A 19012-nucleotide genomic window follows, 5' to 3' on the forward strand; every position below is an offset into this window, starting at 1 on the left:
TTCACAGAGGCTTCTCTAACCACATAATTAGAGGCCCGTTACTTGAAGTCTGGAACAGGAATAAAAAGCTGATTGAAAAAGGTACCCCCTGGTGGCTCTCTCCAGTTGATATTATTAAAATAAAAAAATTAAATATGACAGGTGAAAGGTGGACGTATGAGGATCTTTTAGTTAAAACAGAAGAAGGGTGGAAGATGAGGTCATATGGCGAGATGAAAGGTAAGATCAAGGAGTGGCTACACTTTCACCAAATTAATGCACTGTGGGGTGAACATAAGAAACTGGGGATGAGTGAAAAAAAGTCGAGATTCCAGGTGGAAATTTTAGAAAGCAATAATAAACTCCTCTCTAAAATGTACAAACAATTACTGGAATGGGACACTAAAGAGGAAGAGGTGAAGGGTGTGATGGTTAAATGGGATAGAGATCTCGGGCATAATCTAGAGTATAATAAATGGCAGATACTTTGGAAAAAAGGTATGAAGTTTACAGCTTGTGCAGCCCTTCGGGAAAATTTAGAGAAAATTATGTATCGTTGGTACTTGACCCCGGCAAAATTGGGGAAGATGTACAGATCTGTAGACAATATCTGCTGGAGATGCAAAGATAAGGTAGGGACCTTCTTCCACATTTGGTGGACTTGTGAAGTGGTGAAGAGATTCTGGGGACAAATTTATGAGGAACTGAAGAAAATCTTGAAGTACAATTTCCCCAAAGTACCTGAGGCGTTCCTTTTAGGTATGATCGGGGAGGAGATAAAAAGTACAGACCAAACCTTTTTCCAATATGCCACGGCAGCGGCGAGGATTTTAATTGCGCAAAAATGGAAATCTCCCAATATACCCACGATTGGAGACTGGCAGGTGAGGTTGTTTCAATACATAGAACTAGCGAGATTAACACAAAGAATTAGGCATCATAATTCGGCAAAAATAAAAGGTGAATGGACTAAATTTCTAAGCTATATTGAGATTAATCTGGGAATTAATAATTTAACAGCAGACGATAATTAATACCTGCGACGTTTAGAGCTACTGTTAGAATAACTGCAGAAACTATATAAGATTATATAACCCTAAATCGAGTGGATGGAGGTCTACTGTTTGTATAAGTTTGTATAAGTTTGTTTAAGTTTTTCTTCTTTTCTTTTTTCTTTTTGCTTTCTGGTATGTGTATTTTCTTTATGGTATGTGTACTTTTTTTAAAAAAAAACTGTCTAATAAAGATAAAAAAAACAAAAATGAAGAAACTCCAATTTGTAACTTTCAGCAGAATTCATTTCCAAGTATGCTTACTGTTCTCATCAAATGGTTCTGTCCTATTTATGTTTACATGGAAGTAATTGTAAATAGGGGGGCCACTAGGGGCGCCTTGGAAGATGGCCGACAATACCATCTCTCCGGCTCACACGAGGTAATTAAGAGGCTAATGATGGGAGTAAATTAGCCTCTCGAATTTTCCCAGGGGATGGAAAGAAGCTGCCTTGTCCGCGGTTGCCAATAAATCACCCCCAAGTTCAAAAGAAGGAGGGTGTGGGGGCACTGGACGGAAAGCCCTCGAGTGAGTTTCTGGATCTCCTGGACGCTACTTCTGATCGCGATCCTAGTTGCATTGCTTAAGATAAATAATTGGAGAAGAGTAAATGCACCTTTCAAGCGAAGGAAAGGGTGTACTGATTGCTAATTAAATCGACCACTGAGAAGCTGAGTGACGGGTTGGACTGAACAGAAGACTACATCAAAGAATCACAGCTATGTCGGTATGTTGAAACGGATCAGAAGGGGGGGGGACTTTTCTCTTTTTCAATATGATTTACCTAACAACCCCTCCCCAAGAAGAACTGCCACATGATTGATAGCAAGTGAGAAGGGAAAATAAACTGTGTGGAAACAAAATTATTAACTAAAGGCTTTGTTTTGCGGAAGATCTGGAAAGGAAATGAAAGGCTTTTGGATGACGCAGTTCTAATTGGGAACCGCCATTATGAGACAGACTTTGTTGCAAGATTTACAGTCAAAGGGGGAGGTGAGCCACGTTCTGTTATCATATTTGAATTCTACGTCTGATTTGGCAAGAACTCCCCTGGAAAGGCTGATTTATGGAGCAACTGGTCTGGGAAAGTTAATGAGCAGACGCTTAGACTGTATTTCATGGGAACTGCCGAAATGGCGCCTGCCGCTTGAATAAGACTTTTGGATTAGCGTGAAAATCCACACAGGACTATAAAAATGTTTGCTTCAACTCGCTTGTGGAAATAACTCAGAGGTTATTAAGAAGAAAAATGATAACAACAAGAAGATTGGAAGATGGGACTTGTGAACATCAAAGCAGCAGAAATATGAGAGGATTGGACCCTTCTGAGCTCGAAGCATGGGTACCCCCAACAAAAATTAAAAAAATTCAGCAAAATATTTGGACTTTATGATATGTATTGGCATAATTCGGATTAATTAATGAGACATGATTGGATTGTTAAATGGAATTTTAATAAAAAAATTTTTTTTAAAAAAGTAAATAGGGTTGCAAACTTAAATGACCTAGAATCTGGATCCTAAGACTACAGAACTGAACTAAAACCCTACAGTTTATTTGTTTCTGTGATCTGGTAGGATTTGGAAGTTAACCGTTTTGGATCTCCCTCTTTTGTCCTTTCTAAGCTGTCACCCTAATTCTTGGATCACAAATGAACAAAGTCGACAGGAGGTGAGTATATAGCTGGTATTTTGTTAGCAGGAAAGACACAGAATTTGACAGGTACCCCATCAGCTATTAAAAGGGATTGTGTTAGTAGCAGTAACAGGCAAAACAGAACTTCTGGAATACTTTGTTCCTGGTGAAAATTCATACCATGTCCTGTACAGCTAGTCCATTTTGCCAAAGGCAAAGTGTCAAAAGATAACATCTGCCCACCTTAAATCTGAAGAACTGAAAACAGTACAGCTGTTCTCTATGCATCCATAGCAGCACTTGCTAGCAGAACTACCCCATCCAAATTTCATAAGCAAGGGAACAGTCAGATGGTCAAAGTAGATGTGAAGTTGAACAAAAGGCCTGACGAAAATTGCCCATATAGCTGTTATATGCTCTGGGAGCAAAGTTTCCATTGATGCCAATGAAAGCTTCCTACCCTGGGTTAATAGCAACTACTGGTGGGGATTTTCATCAAGGCCACACTGAGGGAGGAAAAGGTTAAAAACCAATTTCCCCTCATGCACCCAAGTCCTGATTAAAATCCACCCTGCCTGAACATTGTACTCATTCTTTTTTCCCCTTTTAGTAGCAAGCAAGTGACTGCCTTTGGGCCAGGTCTAATATGACCAAGAGGTTAAGGTACTTGTGCCATGGCAGAAATGTTGTGAGCCAGTTTGGGGCAGGGCAGTTCGTGTGTGAAACACTGACCACACATGTATAAGGTCTTTGTTTTATAACCTCTTTGGGGGCAGGGGATGCTACTCAGTTCACAATACAGCTGAGCTTACAAGGGAGCCAAAATTGTATTGAGAACCAGATAACTATGGACTTCAAAGACACCACTAAATGAAATGTGCATGCATTTTTGTACTTGGCTATAACTAGAAGAGGGGACACGGGTGGCACTGTGGTCTAAACCACTGAGCCTCTTGGGGTTGCCAATCAGAAGGTCAGCGGTTTGAATCCCCATGATGGGGTGAGCTCCCGTTGCTCTGTCCCAGCCTCTGCCAACCTAGCAGTTCAAAAGCATGCCAAAAAGTGCAAGTAGATAAATAGGTACTGCTCCAGCGGGAAGGTAAATGGCATTTCCATGCGCTGCTCTGGTTTCAGTGTTCCATTGCTCCAGAAGTGGCTTAGTCATGCGGGCCACATGACCTGGAAAAAGTGTCTGCAGACAAACACCGGCTCCCTCAGCCTGTAAAGCGAGATGAGCACTGCAACTCCAGAGTCGTCTGTGACTGGACTTAACTGTCAGGGGTCCTTTACCTTTTTTTTTAATACAGTGGTACCTCGGGTTAAAAACTTAATTCGTTCTGGAGGTCTGTTCTTAACCTGAAACTGAGGTACCATTTTAGCTAATGGGGCCTCCCGCTGCCGCTGTACGATTTCTGTTTCATCCTGAAGCAAAATTCTTAACCCGAGGTACTATTTCTGGGTTAGCAGAGTCTGTAACCTGAAGTGTCTGTAACCCAAAGTACCACTGTAACTAGAAGAATGCGAACCTCATGTACAGAGCAACTAAAAGATGCAGATTTGATGCATACATGTGAGCAAAACAGCAACTGCAGCAGCAACAACAACAACACAGAGAATACTTTCTTTTTGTGAGCACTTCCTAAGGTCTTTTTTTGTTTTCACCCTGCTCCCCACCTCCAGACAAAGAAGCTCACTTTACAGAATTTCTTCTGAAAACTCTCTACAATCTTTTTTTTTTTTTTTTTTTTTTGAGGGGGTTGGTGGCTACAATTCCACCTCCCTCACACATGTACTTTACCTATTTCTTCTTTAAGACTTAAAACCAAACAGTAATACATTCCTTTTTGAAATGACAGATGTAATGGCCTGTCATTTGTCTGCCAGCAGAGCATAAGGGTATATCATGGTGGAGGGGCAACTATCATTGCTTCCTGAGCAACTTTCAAGGGGGCACATGCCAGTGGTGGGTGAGGCCAGAGGAAAAGGTGAATGAATGTTCAGTAGACTACTTTCAGTAGACTTTGTTCAGTAGACTACTTTCTACACTCTCACACCCCTTGCTCTCCCCAATCCAAGGAAGCAAGAAACATTATGAAAATTCAAGGTTGCATTTCACCCAGCAAAATTACTCAAAGAAGGCCAGCAAGAAGGTCCTGGGGAAAGAGGGTGTGGCTGGATAGTGGGATGTGTTGGCACAACGCCCGCCTGGGAGCAATGCCAGCATCCTGAAGCACTCCGGGGCAAAATCCGGTGGTCATTACTCTGGCTGGCGTCCAGGAATCCTCCTTCAGTCCAGAAAGACCGACAAATAGGCAGCTTGTCTCTTATGAGAAAAACACACCACTTTCCCCTGACAAGGCATCAGAAGGGAATAAGCAGTTCTGTAGAATCAGGCTACTTTATTAACTGCATAGAAAAAAACACACATGACTGCGCAACCTGAGCAGTCAGCTTTGAGTTCTCTGACTCAACGCTGCCCCAATCTAGGAGCAGAAGAGAGAAGTGTAGCTCTGCCTCGGCTACAGTGAGGACCGTTTGGGAACAATCTGTGACTTCCTTTCCCACGGTGAGCAACATCACCTGATGTAAACAGCTCTTGCTGTTTCCTGCCAATGTGGCAGCTGGTGGGGGCTGAAATCCCAACAGGATGGAGCTCCTATTACTAGCTTCCAAGCAGGCAAGTCACTGTTTGGGACTGCACCATTGCAGTCCGTATAGTTAAAGCTATGGTTTTCCCAGTAGTGATGCATGGAAGTGAGAGCTGGACCATAAAGAAGGCTGATCGCCGAAGAATTGATCTTGGGTCAAAATGGCATCTGGCACGTTTCCTTGCTGCGCCACTGGCTGTCCGTGCCGATCAAAACAACTTCAGCTTTCTTAGCTTAGCCCTAGCAGAGTTCACGCAATGGGGAAAACTGTTGCTGTGTGTGGAAAATAAATCAAACTGAATGCAGGCTTTTCTCTTATCTCCAATAGTCTTTAATGAGTAGAAAAAACATCGTAAATCAGCCCAGGGGAATTGGCTGGCATCCTTCCGCTTCGCCGTCAAAAGCGAAAGAGAACATACACACAGAGAAACACTCCCCTATGTGAATATAGCCACGCCTCAGAATGTGAGACGTTACTCAGAACTGTTTAACCCTGTAAGTTCTGATTCTCCTCACAATTGATGCTTTTGAATTATGGTGTTGGAGGAGACTCTTGAGAGTCCCATGGACTGCAAGATCAAACCTATCCATTCTGAAGGAAATCAGCCCTGAGTGCTCACTGGAAGGACAGATCGTGAGGCTGAGACGCCAATACTTTGGCCACCTCATGAGAAGTCTCCCTGGAAAAGACCCTGATGTTGGGAAAGATGGAGGGCACAAGGAGAAGGGGACGACAGAGGACGAGATGGTTGGATAGTGCTCTTGAAGCTACCAGCATGAGTTTGACCAAACTGCGGGAGGCAGTGGAAGACAGGAGTGCCTGGCGTGCTCTGGTCCATGGGGTCACGAAGAGTCGGACACGACTAAACGACTAAACGACTAAACAAACAAACAAACAAAACCATTGTGCCAATCCCATGCACACATACCGGGGTGTAAGTTCCTCTGAACTCCTTGGAGTTATTTGAGTAGGTATGAATGGTGCTGTGCCCTGCTGAAATGAAATAAGTTACTTGCAAATAACTAAAAATACTACACTTCAGATTGAATTTAGCCATGTAGTTAGATCATGAACTGTGAGTCATGCATAAAAACCTATTAATTTGCCATTATAAATACTTATTTTTAAAAGGCTTAGCTTTCTAATGTTGGTTAGCATTGCAGCATTCATATTTAGAATCTCCCAAAGAGATTACTGAAATATTCACCTGATTCTTTGTCTCTTTTTTTCTTTTCTTTTTACCAATACAAACAAAACAATAGCAGCTTCAAAATATAGGGCAATTCTAGCATTATAATTTAAGACTTCCATTACCTGGTTCTAGAAACCACAACAGAATCAAAACAGAGAGAACAACAAGCCTCAGGTGTGCCATTACTTGCTTTGTTTTTCTCGTCAAATCACTCTATGAGTTGTGATCACCAACTACTAGCCGATTTCTGTTCAAATGTCAATATAACAAAAAACCTTTTCTTTTTTTTTAAGGAAAGGAAAAGGAAACCAAGTGAAAATGCCATTGAATGGCTCCACAATCTGGAAGTTACAATGGATGTCACAATGGAGTAAGCCATTCATACATAGAAACACACAATGAAGGTTGGGGCTTCTGCAGATTGCAACGACCTTTAAAACAAATGGAGGGTTGAGGTATTGTGAAGGAAAGGTCCTGATTAACAAGTCATACTATGGCACAGGAAAAGCTTGCTCCACAGTGCCACCCTATGCAAACATTCAGAATTAAGTCCCATTGATATTAATTACTTTCCCATAGGTAGTAAATGTAGGGTTACAGTTTAAGTGTGTTCAAATTTGGTTGGATTTCCTCCCAATTACTAACATGAAAAGGTCAAAAGAAACCCAGATAAGAAAGAAAAATGTTGATGAAAACAATGAAAAGGACAGACAAAATAGTTTTAGACTCACTGCTATAATTTGGTAAACCAGAAATAATGCTAAAATGTCCAGAACATTTTCATGCTGAAGTAATGTGGAAAATGGTCTTTATTTCATAGAAGTGTGTGTCAAAACAATCAAGAATTTAATGATTATTGACAAGCACTGTGTTCCCTTCATTACTTCATCTTGCAAATTTTGCATTTGCTGTCTGAAGCAAATGCAGCTTATCTGCTCTTTCCTATTGTTCATCTGATCTGACGTATTTAAATATACTTTTTTGAAGAAACCAGAGGCCTTTCTCCTGGGCATGGTCGGCCAATTGGTGTCAAAGAAGGATAGAACTTTCTTTATGTATGCCACAACAGCAGCAAGAATACTTATTGCAAAGTACTGGAAGACACAAGATCTACCCACCCGGGAAGAATGGCAGATGAAGGTGATGGACTTCATGGAACTGGTGGAAATGACTGGCAGAATCTGAGACCAGGGAGAAGAGTTGGTGGAAGAAGATTGGAAGAAATTTAAAGATTATCTACAGAAATATTGTAAAATTAAGGAATGTTAGAAAGATGTTGGAATGAAGTTACATGGCTTTAGCAGAAATGTTATAAAGAATTAAGTATAATAGATTGTAATTGGATTAAAGGAAAAAAATAATGTTAGAATTTGTTAAGTTAAATGATAGGACAGAAATTTGAGGAAGATGGAAAGGATTTGCTGAAACAATTAATCGAAGTGGAATACAAAAAAAGGGAGGTGTGAGGAGGTCTTTCTGTAACTTTTAAAACTTTAATAAATATTATTTAAAAAAAACACAAAAAAGCCAGACATTGAAGTCCATTAATCATTCCCCCGTGTCTCTCATTTAAGGATTTTTTCCTCCCACCACTAGGTCTGCGTGCTGTTTGCTCCATTTGGTCTATGACATTTGGATGATCATCTTCATCAATTGATAGACTCCTACCTTCAGGAGCACTGTCTCCCTCCCCCACATTAGTCAGTTTAAAGCCCTCCTGATGAGGTTTCTGAGATTTTTGGCAAAAACATTCCTCCCAACCGTTGTGAGGTGCAGCCCATCGCTTGCCAGAAGTCCATCTTCAAGAAACTGCAGTCCGTGATCTAAGAATCCAAACCGTTCCTGTTTACACCATTTGCGAAGCCAGCTGTTCACTTCCACTATTTTTCCCTCTCTCCCTGGGCCACGTCGTTCAACTGGGAGGACAGATGAGATGACAATTTGTGCATTTAATTGCTTCAATTTCCTGCCCAGAGCCTCGTAGTCTCTTTTGATCTTCTGGAGGCTATTGCTTGCAGTGCCATTGGTTTCCACATGAACCAAGAGGAAAGGGTATTTGTCAGTGGGTTTTATGATTCCTTGCAGTCGTTCAGTTACATCTTGGATCTTAGCCCCGGGGAGACAGCACACTTCCCGAGATATCTTGTCAGGCCCACAGATCACTGCTTCTGTTCCCCTCAGTAGGGAATCCCCTATCACCACTACACGCCTCCTCTTAGGTTTGGTCGGGGTTCTTCCGTGAGCTGTCCGTTCCAAGGTCACCTGCACATTCCCTGAGGACTGACTTTGCTGCTCGTCTTCATATACCTGATCGACTGTAATGAGGGAGAGATCCTGAAATGGAGTCTGCTCTTCGTCTTCCATGCTAGGGGAGAGGACCTCAAAGCGATTGTGCATTTCTAAACAATCAGAGCAAACCCTGGGCCTCCTACTTCTTTGAGTTACGTTTCTCCATATATCTGGCTCCTGTGTTGGTGAACTAGCCTCCTTCTCAGGGGAGTCCCCTGTCTCCTCCTTGGTGGAGACGGTGTGCTCTGTTGCTTCCAAGAAGAGCTCCAGCTCTCTAATTCTTTTTTTAAAAATAATAATAATAATATTTATTACTTTTAAAACTTACAAAAAGGAAAGAGAAGAAAAAAGAAAAAAAGAAGAAAAAAACAACAAGAAAAGGAAAAAACAATACAATACAATATATAGACAATACAAAACACAACATTAACCTAAACAAAACAAAACAAAAACAAATTAAAAACATACATTATACCATTTCAGTAGACTATCTTTCATACCCTTGTTTCATCGACCTCCTCTCACCTCCCTTTTTGTATTCCACTTCTATTAATTGTTTCAGCAATTCCTTTCCATCTTTCTCTATTTTCTGTCATATAAATATCTTAACTTATTTTTACCCTTATTTTCCATTAATACTATAATGCTTATTTATGCTTAACTCCTTATAACATTTCAACTAAAGCCATAAGATTTCATTCCAACATTTTTCTAACACTCAGTAATTTTACAATATTTCTATTTCTGAAAATAAACTTTAAAACTTTTTCCAATCTTCTTCCACCATCTCTTCTCCCTGGTCTCGGATACTGCCAGTCATTCGTCAATTCCAAATAGTCCATCAACCTGGTGATCTTCTGTCCGAGGCTCTTAACTCCAGCTCTCTAATTCTTTGGAGCGTAGCTACACGTTCCTCCAGTTGCTGGACTTTGTCTTCTAAGAGGGCAATCAACATGCAATTGCTGCAGGTAAAGCTGCCTGCAACCTTTGGCAAGATGGCAAACATTGGGCAGGAACCACAGGCGACTGCAGCTGTTCCCTCACCCTCCATCTTGAGAACGTGTCGTTGGGGGTGGCTACAGCGGTCCTCCATCATATTTATATTTTATTTTTTTTATAATATTTTTATTGATTTTCCAACACATATTAAACACAATACAATACATTATACAAAGACAAACAAACACATAAACACACACAAATATAGTTTCAAAACCTTCTTTTCATAAACATTACTTCTCCGACTTCCCCATACCTCTCCTTTCTGCATCCCTATTTCCAGATTTCTTTCAGCAAATCCTCACTTAATTTAACTAATTACTCTTTTTTCCCCCTTCTCTCTTACCTAGTCATTTACAGCTGTAATCCTCTTTTTTCTCTAACCTCGACATTTTAGCACTCATTAATTTTATAATCATTCTTAAGATAAACTTTAAATTTCTTCCAATCTTCCTCCACCATCTCTTTTCCTTGGTCACGGATTCTGCCAGTCATCTCGGCCAGTCCCATGTAGTCGATCACCTTCGTCTGCCATTCTTCCAAAGTGGGTAGTTCTTGTGTCTTCCAATACTTTGCTATAAGTACCCTTGCTGCTGTAGTAGCGTACATAAAAAAGGTCCTGTCTCTCTTTGACACCAATTGGCCGACCATGCCCAGGAGAAAAGCCTCTGGTTTCTTATGAAAGGTACATTTAAGTACCTTCTTCATTTCATTATAGATCATTTCCCAGAAGGCCTTAATCCTCGGGCATGTCCACCAAAGGTGATAGAAAGTACCTTCAGTTACATTACATTTCCAGCATTTGTTATTGGGCAAATGATAAATTTTAGCAAGCTTGACTGGGGTCATGTACCACCTGTAGATCATTTTCATAATATTCTCTCTTAAGGCATTACATGCCGTAAACTTTATACCAGTGGTCCATAACTGTTCCCAGTCAGCAAACATAATATTATGACCAATGTCTTGTGCCCACTTAATCATAGCTGATTTAACCGTTTCATCCTGCGTATTCCATTTCAACAGCAAGTTATACATCTTTGACAAATTCTTAGTATTGGAATCTAACAATTCTGTTTCTAGTTTTGATTTCTCCACCTGGAAGCCAATTTTCCTGTCTTGTTTATATACCTCCATTATTTGATAATAATGGAGCCAATCTCGTACTTTCAACTTCAGTTTCTCATAACTCTGTAGTTTCACTTTTTCACCCTCTTGTTCTAAGATTTCACAGTATTTTGGCCATTTGGATTCCATATTAAGTTTTTTCACCTCCTTGGCTTCCATTGGCGACAACCACCTTGGGGTTTTATTTTCCAACAGATCTTTATATCGAATCCAAACATTATATAGAGCTTTCCTAACAATATGGTTTTTAAAACCTTTATGAATTTTTACCTTGTCATACCATATATATGCATGCCAACCAAACCTAGTATTGAACCCTTCTAAATCTAAAATGTCTGTGTTCTCAAGAAGAAGCCAGTCTTTCAACCAGCAGAAAGCTGCTGATTCATAGTACAATTTTAAGTCCGGCAGGGCAAATCCCCCTCTTTCTTTTGCATCCGTTAATATCTTCAATTTTATTCTGGGCTTTTTGCCCTGCCAGACAAATTTAGATATATCTTTCTGCCACTTCTTGAAACAGTCCATTTTATCCACAATCTGTAATGTTTGAAACAAAAACAGCATTCTAGGCAAAACATTCATCTTAATAACAGCAATTCGGCCTAACAAGGAAAGTCTCAAATTTGACCATATTTCTAGATCTTTCTTTACTTCTGTCCAGCATTTCTCATAATTATCTTTAAATAAGTTCACATTCTTAGATGTCATATTAATCCCCAAGTATTTCACTTTCTTGGCTACAATTAATCCAGTTTCATTCTGAAACCGCTCCTTTTCATTAACTGTTAGATTTTTCTCCAGTACTTTAGTTTTTTGTTTATTTAACTTAAATCCTGCTACTTGACCAAATACTTGAATTAACTCTAAAACTCTTTTCGTACTAGTGTCTGGCTCTTGTAGTACTAGATCATCTGCAAAAGCCCTCAGTTTATATTGTTTAGCTCCGACCTGAACCCCTTTAACCAGCTGGTCCCCTCTTATCATATTTAGCAAAACCTCCAGAACTGATATAAAAAGTAATGGGGATATTGGGCACCCCTGTCATGTCCCTTTTTCTATCCGAAATTCTTCAGTAACCACGTTATTTACAATTAACTTTGCCTTTTGTTCAGAATATATTGCACCTATACCATTTTCAAAGCCTTGGCCTACCCCCATCCCTTGTAGATTCTTCTTCATAAAACTCCAGGAAATATTATCAAAAGCTTTCTCCGCGTCCACAAATATCAATACTGCCTTAGTATTTATATTAACTTCTAATAACTCCATGATGTCTATTATATTTCTCACATTGTCTGATAAATGTCTTCCTGGAAGAAAGCCAGCCTGGTCCTTATGAATCTCTCCCACAACACTTTTTTCAATCTTTTTGCCAAAATATCTGCAAAAATTTTGTAATCCACATTAAGTAATGATATAGGGCGGTAGTTCTTAATCTGGGTCTTTTCAGCCTCTGTTTTTGGTATAAGTGTAATGTACGCTTCTTTCCACGATTCAGGTGCCTTTTTCCCCTCTAAAATTTCGTTACAGACTTCCTTCAGAGGTTGTACCAACCATTCCTTCAAAGCTTTATAGTATCTGGAAGTCAATCCATCTGGTCCTGGAGATTTTCCCAACTGCATATTTTGAATGGCACCCTCTATTTCTTGTTCAGTTATTTTCTGATTCAAAACCATTTTACTTTGTTGTGAAATTTTTTGTAATCCATATTTCTTGATAAATTCGTCTATCTCTCCTTCGTTCACCGGCCCTTGTGAATAGAGTCTTCTGAAATAACTCTGAAAGCAATTTCTAATCTCATTTGGTCTATAAATGTTCTTTCCATCCACCTCTAAACTTGTAACCGTATTTAATTTTTGTCTCTTCTTCAATTGCCATGCCAGAAGTTTCCCACACTTATCTGCTGACTCGAATGTCCTTTGTCTCATTTGCTTAATTTTCCATTCTATCTCTTGATTCATCAGTTCCACATATTGCATCTGATAAAACTTGATTTCTCTCAAGATCTCCTGGGACTTTGGTTTAAGCCTCAATTTCTTTTCTCCTTCTTTTATCTTTTCCAAAATCTTATCCTTCTTCTCATTTTGTTTCTTCCTCTTTATAGAGTTCTGTTGTATTAAGAAACCTCGCATCACGGCTTTACTTGCGTCCCAAATTACTCTCTTCTCCACCTCAGTTTTGAGATTTATCTCAAAATAGTCTCTCAAAGTTTTTTGGGCCTTTTTGTAAACCTCTTCATCTCTAAATAGGGTGTCATTCATCCTCCATCTGAAGGAGCAGTCCTCCATCATAAAAAGCGTGAAGACAGGACAAATAACTGGGCCCCCCCAAAAAAACCCTAGGTCTCCCCCAACAAACGTTTGAGACTAGCTCCCCTAAATCTAAAAGATGAATCAAACTGCGCGCGCCACTAGGCGCGTGCCGCTGCCCTGCAAGAAAACCCTTTTTGCTCCTTCTTCAGCTGCTGCCCTGCAAGCTCTCATTACAAAGCAATACACAATTCATACAGCCTACCTCCAGGTTAAACAAGCATTTTGTTCAGAATATAGGGATCATTGGTTCTTGCAACCACTGATAAAAACTTTGCCACTGCTAATGTTCTAGCATTTGTCCGGTGTTCCAACCTGACATAGTGAGCCTCTGATTTTCCCGGGAAAGGTACCAGCAAGGGTAGTATCAGTTCAGCCCTGGCTTGCTCATATTTTGCACAGTGCAGCAGTTTTATGGAGTCGATGTCTTGAGCACACGAGCAAAGTCTGTCCTGGTAGGGAACTCCGCTCAACCTGCCATCCAACGTTTAGTCTGGCTTTGGTGAAAAGCCTTCAATAATTTGGTACTGTCAGGTTTTTAATGTAAGATGTTAACTTAAAGACATGCTGTCAGGGAACTGCCATCGGAGCTCCAAGTGGTGGAGGGGCTCCAGGATGCTAGGAGACCCTCGGATGCTGAGGAGGGAACCAGCAGGGGGAGAGGGAGAGTTTCAGCGGAAACAGAGTCAGAGGAACGGCTCCGAGACGCTTCCAGTGAGAACAGCGGGGAGAGCTCAGGACCTCCCCTTGGGACGCCCACTTTGCGCAGGAAGCTGTCACATAGAGAATCAAGGCGTAGAGTTTCTGTCAAAGAACTCTTATGTTGGAAGAAATTCCGGAAACGCCCACTGACGGATTCTGCCAGCGATTAAAGCAGCCATGCACCAATGGCTGCGCGGAGAGGGACAGTCTTGAAACTGATTACAAGACTCTGAGAGTGTAAGCGCTCACACACAAGTAGCCCCATATCTCATCACAGCAATCCGTCAGTCCCTGACGCTACTTGTGTGAAGGAAGGCATCATGAGCAACCCAACCGGAGCCGGAGGAGCGGGAGGAGCTGGAGGAGGACCAACTCTGGAGGAGAGAAACAGAGATTTGGAACGCCAGCTGGCTCTGCTAACGGCGCGGCTTGATGAGAGGAGAGCTCAGGATGCACAGGGGAAACCCACCCCCATTGCAAGGAAGGTACCGGGGTTGGTGCAGAAATTTGGGGGTGACCCAAGGAACTACCAAGCCTTTAAGACAGAGATGCAGTATGCCCTGAACCTGCAGTATGATGACTTTGCCGATGAGGAGGCGAGAGTGGCTTTTGTGATTGGACACCTCAAGGGAGGGGCTAAAGACTGGGTTCGACCCCTGATGGCATCAAATAATGACGCCTTGAAAGACTTGAGGAAATTCTTTATCGCGATGGACTTGATGTTTTCCAGCCAGATTGAACAGGGCGTGGTACGCAGGCAGTTGATGGCGTGCAAACAGGGAAATCAATCAGTCCGAGAGTATTGGGCGCAATTTACCATGCTCATACACAAACTGGGTTGGGACCTGGCTTCGGACCCGATACAAATGTTGTTTGAAGAAGGCCTAGCCCCAGCGGTGAAAGATGAACTTTCCCGCGCGCCCCGTCCGGAGTCCATGGATCAGCTGACCAAGGCGGCGCTTACGATTGGTGCGCGCCAAGAGGCGAGGGCTCTGGAGAAGCGGGAAGGGAGAGGAGAGCGTTGGAATGATTTCCGCATTCCTGAGATGCCAGAGCAACTTTCTCAGCCAGTGGAACCGATGGAAATTGGAGGCGCGCGCGCGAGGGGAACTTCAAATTTCAACGAAGGGCGGAAGAAGGAGGGGAAGGGCGCCAAAAAGTGCTTCCTCTGCCAACAGCCAGGACATTTTGCCAGGGTCTGCCCTCAAAGGAAGGCATGGGAAGGAATGGTGGGGGCTGTTGGGAGTGAGGAGGAGGGGGCGAAGGAGCAGGTAAAAGCCAACGCCTGGCTGCCAGCGACAGGGCACAGCAGCCAGGCCAAGGAGCAGTGAATGTGCCCAAGCCTGAACCCCCCCAAGCATCCCTCGCCATAGAGGTGGTGCTAGAGCTACCCAACGGACATCCACTCACGATCAAAGCCTTGTTAGACTCAGGCAGCTCATGCAATTTCATGAGTAAGGAATTTGCATCAGAGCACCAGATACAGACGCTGCCCTTAAGTCGTCCTTTGCAGGTCACTACGATTGATGGGAGGGAACTTCTGGGAGGAGAAGTAACCCAACAGACGGTGCCTATGACAATGAGGGTGGCAAGGCACGTGGAAGTCATTGCATTTCATGTAGCCACACTAGCAGGACCTCCCATCATATTGGGAATGAGCTGGCTGGCGCTACATGACCCGCTAGTGGGATGGCACCAGCGGACGGTCTCTTTCGGGTCAGCTCATTGCTTGGAGCACTGCAAGGGAAGAGGAAACCCTGGGATGGACATGGCAAGTTTGGCAGGGATGGAGGGGGGGGGGAAGAAAACGTAAGGGCGGACGCTCTCTCCCGGAAACCAGAATATATGGAGGGGGAGGGAGCGCCGGAAGAAAGACATGTGATACCCGAGGACCACTGGGTGTGTGGGGCAGCACTGGTGGGACAACGAGAACTGGTAGAGGGGACTGAGAGCGATGAATACTCCCAAAATAAGCTCAGAGAGCTCCGGAGAGCAGGGGAGAACCCCGGGGGGGTTGAGGAAAGAAACGGGGCACTGTACTACAAGGGGGCTTTGTACATACCAGAGGGGGAATTGAGGAGTAGGGTACTCAAACAACTGCACGACAGCCCCACCGCTGGGCACTTTGGGCAACACAAGACGATGTTGTTAGTCACCAGGCAGTTCTGGTGGCCAAAGGTGAGGGAAGATGTACGAGAATATATAAGGGGGTGTGACCGCTGCCAGAGAGCCAAAGGGGAGAGGGCGGCACCGGCGGGGTTGCTGGAACCATTACCCACACCAGAACGGCCATGGCAGGCAGTGTCCATCGATTTTATGACGGATTTGCCCAAATCCAAGGGGAAAACGGCGGTCATGGTAGTAGTGGACTTGTTAACCAAGATGTGCCACTTTATAGCTTGCTCACATGCGGTAACGGCGGAAGAAACCGCCAGGTTGTTTGTAAAACACATTTTTAGGTTGCATGGCGCCCCCTTGAGGGTGGTCTCTGACAGAGGAAAACAATTTACGTCCCGGTTCTGGAGGAAGCTCATGAGCCTACTGCACGTGGAGGTCAATTTCTCGACCGCCAGGCACCCAGAAACCAATGGGCAGGCGGAAAGGGCAAACAGTATTTTGCAACAATATCTGAGGTGTTATGTAAATGACCGAGAGAATGACTTGGTAGAGAAATTAGCCCTGGCCGAGTTTGCCTACAATAACGCAGAAAATGTGTCCACGGGCATGAGTCCATTCATGGCCAATTATGGGTGTCACCCTAGGGCCTTTCCAGGGGAAGGGGAGGACAGATGGAGCGTACCGGCGGCGGAACATTTTGTGGAAGAAATGGAAGCAATACATCAACAGCTGAAATTGAATTTAGATAGGGCTAAGGAAGAATACAAGAGGCAGGCAGATAGGAGCAGAAGGGAAGGAGAGACTATAAGGGTGGGGGACCGGGTGTGGTTGTCAACGCAAGGGTTACCATTCAAGGGAGGTTGCAAGAAATTAAGGCCAAGGCGACTGGGACCCTTCGAAATTACACAACAGGTCAATCCGGTGGCCTTCAGGCTCAGGCTGCCAGACAACATGAAACTACATCCAGTATTTCATAGGTCATTACTGTCACCACACAGGGAAGGGCGGGAAATTCGGGGAAGAGAAGGTGAAGTTCCCGCAGCACCACAAGTAGAAGAGAGGGAGCGCAGCAGTCATGTAGCAGAAATACTCGACTCTCGGTGGAAGGGTAGACAGGTGGAGTACTTAGTGGCATGGGAAGGGGAACCGGAGTCCGAGAATGCTTGGGTACCCGCAGAAACTGTCCAGGATGAGGTTATTGTAGGAGAGTTTCACCGCAGGTTCCCAAGGAGGCCCCAGCCCGTAGCTAGGTTCTGGGAGGAGCAATTTGGCACCACCGACAAGGAAGAGGAGTTTGAGGGGTTCCCAGAATCAGGACAGGAAGAGGAAGAAGAATCAGATGGGGAAGATTACTCGGGAAGAAGGGATAGTAGTAGGTGGAGGGCAGTTTTCGAGTCATCCGAAGATGGGGGAGATTCTTTCCGGGGGTTCCCAGCTTCACCACCCAGAGAAGGGGGGAGAACGGGGGGGTGAGGGGGGTCCTGGAGGGGAGGTGGATGTCAGGGAACTGCCATTGGAGCTCCAAGTGGTGGAGGGGCTCCAGGATGCTAGGAGACCCTCGGATGCTGAGGAGGGAACCAGCAGGGGGAGAGGGAGAGTTTCAGCGGAAACAGAGTCGGAGGAACGGCTCCGAGATGCTTCCAGTGAGAACAGCGGGGAGAGCTCAGGACCTCCCCTTGGGACGCCCACTTTGCGCAGGAAGCTGTCACGTAGAGAATCAAGGCGTAGAGTTTCTGTCAAAGAACTCTTATGTTGGAAGAAATTCCGGAAACGCTCACTGACGGATTCTGCCAGCGATTAAGGCAGCCATGCACCGATGGCTGCGCGGAGAGGGACAGTCTTGAAACTGATTACAAGATTCTGAGAGTGTAAGCGCTCACACACAAGTAGCCCCATATCTCATCACACATGCCCATATTGTACTCCTACTGACAGCGGACTACAGACTGTGTGTGATCGAGATCGCAAGTCACTGTGTGCATTATCCCATAATCTTTGCTTTAATATCTTTTGGGCGGATTCATAACCCAGGTAATACAGTTGGGGGGGGTGACAGACCAATAGAGGTGGCTTTTTTAGCCATGGTTTTCTTCCATTTGCTGACAAATTCCTCATTGGTCAGGTGTTGGTACAAACCCTTCCCTAGATCAAATATTGAAATCCTGAGCCAATGTTTTAGGGCAGCCCACCACGTTTTAGTTGAAATTGGGCATTCACCAGCTTCTAACAGAAGTATGGATTTGGGGACACAGGTGGGTACCTGCAGCAGAGATCGTAGAAATTTTGCCTGAAAGCCATCTAGCTTTAGCAGGTCCTCATTATGCCAGACATTTGCAGCGTGCAGGAGTTGGGAAACGAGTTTTGCGTTGAAAACCCTTAAGGCCGCTGGAACATATTTGCCACCCTTTGTGAAAAAGAATCTGAGTATGGCTAGCTTTGTGATCTCCGCCTTTTGAAGGGAGGTTTGCCAGTGGTGCTTCCAAGATCCTGTATGATGGAATGTGAGCCCTAGATAACTGAAGTATTTGATCTGTTCAAGGTTATGGCCATCCAGCACCCATTTAGACCGGGAGAAGCTTCTTTTGAAAACTAAAACTTTAGATTTTTCATAATTAATGGATAAACCATTTCCAAAACAGTAATTAGAAAATTTCCTCAGCAGGTAATTCAAACCCGGTCTGCAACGTGAGATGATGGCCGCGTCATCAGCATATAAGAACAAAGGGGTCCTTCTCATTCGTATTTTTGGAAGGTGTCCATCTGGGTCCATTAAGCTCTCTTCTAGGTCATTCAAGAATAGACAAAACAATGTGGGAGCCAAAATGCATCCCTGTCTCATCTCGATGCTGTTCGATAACTGTCCTTGTCGACCACATCGGACCTGCAGTTTGGTTCCATTGTACAGGGCTTTTATAAGAAAGAGGAGTCGTTTGTCCTGCAAAATCAGATTTAGTTTGGA

General features: G+C 43.5%; 1 long non-coding RNA gene across 1 annotated transcript in view; it reads right to left on the bottom strand.

The window, feature by feature from the left end:
- The window catches only part of LOC309333275, a 393037-nt gene extending 374351 nt beyond the window's left edge, over positions 1-18686 (bottom strand). Inside the window, exons 1-2 of the long non-coding RNA XR_014152438.1 lie at positions 18428-18686; positions 17962-18367 (exon numbers count right to left, since the gene is read on the bottom strand). This is a non-coding gene — a long non-coding RNA (uncharacterized lncRNA). The remainder of the gene's footprint in view (positions 1-17961; positions 18368-18427) is intronic.
- Between the last annotated feature and the right edge of the window lie 326 nt (positions 18687-19012).

Source organism: Podarcis erhardii (genome assembly GCF_964252035.2).
Source record: "Podarcis erhardii genome assembly, chromosome: W".
In the NCBI taxonomy this organism is placed as follows: Eukaryota; Metazoa; Chordata; class Lepidosauria; order Squamata; family Lacertidae; genus Podarcis; species Podarcis erhardii.